This window comes from Juglans microcarpa x Juglans regia, chromosome 2D (genome assembly GCF_004785595.1).
Source record: "Juglans microcarpa x Juglans regia isolate MS1-56 chromosome 2D, Jm3101_v1.0, whole genome shotgun sequence".
Taxonomy (NCBI): Eukaryota; Viridiplantae; Streptophyta; class Magnoliopsida; order Fagales; family Juglandaceae; genus Juglans; species Juglans microcarpa x Juglans regia.
The window spans coordinates 19,559,173-19,563,077 of NC_054596.1; positions in this window are offsets into that span (position 1 = coordinate 19,559,173).

Sequence of the window (3,905 nt, forward strand, 5' to 3'; positions counted from 1 at the left end):
AATGTTGAAGATATTAAAAGGGTACAGAGGGAGCTAGGGGTACTGCTTGAGAATGAAGATCTTAAATGGAAACAAAGGGCCAAGAGAAACTAGTATGCTTTGCAGGATAGAAATACCAAATTTTTTCATGCTTGTGCATCACAGAGAAGAAGGAAAATTGTTATTAAAAAACTCATAGATGAGCAAAAACAGATGTTCAATAATCAAGAAGACATTGAAGAGGCTTTCAATAACTTTTTTTAAGAATCTATTTACCTCAACAAGGCCAAGTCAAGAAGACATTGCAAAATGTGTGCAAGAGGTGGAGGCTCGAGTTACAAGTGAGATGAATGGCAGATTGGTTAGGCCTTTCTGCAGATTGGAAATAGAGGTTTTCATCTAACAAATGGGTCCTTTGAAGTCACCTGGCCCTGGTAGTTTTGGTGCTTGTTTCTATCAAAATCATTGGGACACAATAGGGGAGGAGGTATGCAATGCAGTGTTAAGTTTCCTTAATGGTAATTCTCTGATCTCTGCTATTAATTTTACTAAACAAAGAGCCCCTTATATTGTAACACCCGTATTTTAGTGTATTTTTATTGAAGTATTATTTTTAATAATTCAAAATTTATTCTCTTGTTTAAAATTTTCGGATATTTTAAATAGTTTATTTTATGATCTTTAAATTGTGAAAATTAAATTGTTATGTTTTCTTAATATTTATTTATTGTTATACATTTAAATTATTCTTCTTTTAAATTAATTGATTGTGGGATTTAAGTATTTTATTTTCATTGTATTATTACGTTTAAATTATTTTAATTGATTTGCTGTTTTAAAATCATTTCCGTTGGATCATTTTTGTAATCCAAGATGTGAGGATTGGACCTCATTTCTTTCCCTCTATTTTCTCTTTCCTCTCTTTTTCTTTTCTTTTTCTTCTTTTTTTTTCTTCTCCTTCCAGCTCCCTCCCGCGCGACGCACTCTCTCTCTCTCTCTCTCTCTCTCTCTCTCTCTCTCTCTCTCTCTCTCTCTCTCCCCGTTCGATTTCTTCTCCACCCAGCCCGCCGCCGTGAGCCGCCGGTGACCGACACCGCCCCTCCCATCAGCTTCCCCACCGGCCGGCGCCACCACCCCGTCCTTGCCGGCATTCTCCTCCACGCACGGCTTGAAGCCGCGGCGTTCCATGTGCCTGCGCGCCGCCGTCGCGCCACCTCCGGCCACCAACTCTTCACCACTTCATCCCGACCTCTTGGCAACCCAATGGACCCAACCCCGGCTCCGATCCGTCACCTGTGAAAGCACAACCAAGCCCATCTCCGATTTCAACTTTTTGGCCTTAAAACCACCCTTTGCGCCGCCACCCACGGCAAACCACTACTACCATTGGCTTCACCTACCTCTCTAGGCCCTACCCTATCAATTTCGGGTCTTAGTTTGTCTCCGTTGAAAAGTGAGTTTTTGAGACCCATGGCCACAGTGTAGTTTACACTGTTTTGTTGCTGAGCCGCTACCTTTTGCAACTTCGTGGTCCTCCGAAAATTATAATATAGCACTATAAGTATTTTTCCAAAGAACTTTCATGATTTAAATGTATTTTTGTACTAACACATATTACTGTGAACTGGTTGGTTATGCCGGACTGAGTCCGAGGAGTTCGGGGGTCAGATGGATTGCGGACGGAGTTGATTGTATGTTTGGTTTGTGATTGGATTGTGTTGACATTGTTGGTTGTTGGATATTGGTGTCGTGTTTTGTTCACTGCATTTGTACGCATGTTCATGTTTGTAACTGAAAACTGAGTTTTCACATGATTGCATACATGTTCATGTGTTTATTTGAAAACTGAGTTTTTATGTGAGAAATGATTTTTGGTTGTGTTTGAAACGACTGGATTGACTGGTTTGAGAAAAAGGAAAAGAGACTGTAGGGACGGTGGTAAGCAGGGATGGTGGTAGAGTCCCGCCTGTGATTCCCGCCTTCGGTGCACGCGATAGGGATGGTGGTAAGCAGGGATGGTGGTTGTGTCCCGCCTGTGATTCCTGCCTACGGTGCACGCGCTAGGGATGGTGGTATAGTCCCGCCTGTGATTCCCGCCTACAGTGCTCTGATAAGTATTCATGGTGTGTGATAAGTATTTATTGTGTGGAAATGAACTGTAGGGATGGTGGTAAGCAGGGATGGTGGTAGAGTCCCGCCTATGATTCCTGCCTACGGTGCACGCGGTAGGGATGGTGGTTGTGTCCCGCCTGTGATTCCCGCCTACGGTGCACGCGGTAAGGATGGTGGTAAGCAGAGACGGTGGTAGAGTCTCGCCTGCGATTCCTGCCTACAGTGTCCGATAATTGGTTTGTTTGTGTGAATCATTTTCTGGAAAAATGACAGACTATGTTTTTGGGCCAAAATGGGATTTTGGCGTGTGTTGGAAATAATCATTTTTGGGAAAAAAAAATGGTATTTTATGGCTAAGTGGATTTTGTCGTATGAATGTGTGTTGGTTGCATTAATATGTTTTTATCCTGAGAGTTGTTTGGTTTATACTTACCTGTAGTACCATTTTATAATATCGCAGATTTTGATGCAGATGAGGATGAAGAGCCTTAGCTTGGCTCCGTTGGTGGAGTGATCTGGGATTGCTCCTGTTTATCGAGTTTCGTTTTTTTTTATCAATTTATGTGTTGCCTTTGTAATATATTTGGGATGACTGTATAACTCTTTAAAGGTAATTTGTTTTGAATATTTGTATTTAAATTTCTAGGACTTAGATGACTTATTTATATTATCCGCTGTGATTTTTATTGTGCACTCTTGCATGTTACACACACTTGAGCACATTTCGTTGGGATGTGTAACCCATGTTGTCATCATCCGGACTTCACGATTCCCTTATTTTTGTTCGTGGGAGTCGGGACGTCACATATATGTTACTAAGTATAGGCCAATCAGTCTTTGTAATGTCATTTACAAGAAAGTTTTAAAAGTGCTTGTAAATAGGCTGAAATGAGTCTTATCAAATATCATCTTATCCAACCAGAATGCTTTCATACATGGAAGGATTATTTCTGATAATATAATAGTAGTATATGAGGTTCTACATACTATGAAGGTGAGAAAGAAAGGCAAGAAGGGAAGTATGGCCATCAAAATTGATATGTCAAAGGCCTAAGACATAATTGAGTGGGTCTTTTTGGAAGCTATAATAAAAAAATTGGGCTTTCGCAGTGAGTGGACACAACTAATCATTAAATGTATCTCTTCTATTACATATTCAGTTTTGGTCAATGGAGAGTCAGGAGAAAAAAATCTATCCTTCAAAGGGATTAAGGCAAGGGGATCATTATCCCTTTACCTGTTTATAATGTGTGCAGAAGAGCTTAGTGCTTTACTTAATAAATCTAATCAGCATGGTGTTACTAGAGGATTTTCAGTTGTGAGAGGGGCTGAGAATCAATCTACAGATGATTGTGTTCTATTTGGCAGGGCAAATGTGGAAAAATGGAGAAAAATGAAAGGGATTCTTAGTACATACGAGAGAGCCTCTAGTCAGTTTCTAAATAAGGACAAGACAACCATATTTTTCAGTTCAAACACTAATTCAGAGACTAGAAGAAAGATTTTGACGGAAGGTGGGGATATGGTGAAAGAGAGTTATGAAAAATACTTGGGGCTTCCTACTCTAGTGGGCAGTTCAAAGTATAACACCTTTAGGTGCTTAAAAGAAAGAATTTGGCAGAAGATAAACAGTTGGAAGAACTCCTTCCTCTCGAGTGCAGGAAAAGAAATCATGATAAAAGCTATTTTGCAAGCTGTTCCTTCCTATACCATGAGTGTTTTTAGGCTGGCAAAGAAGCTATACACAGAACTGAATGAAATGCTAGCTAAGTTTTGGTGGGGCAACTAGTAAAGAGAAAGTTGTATTCACTGGA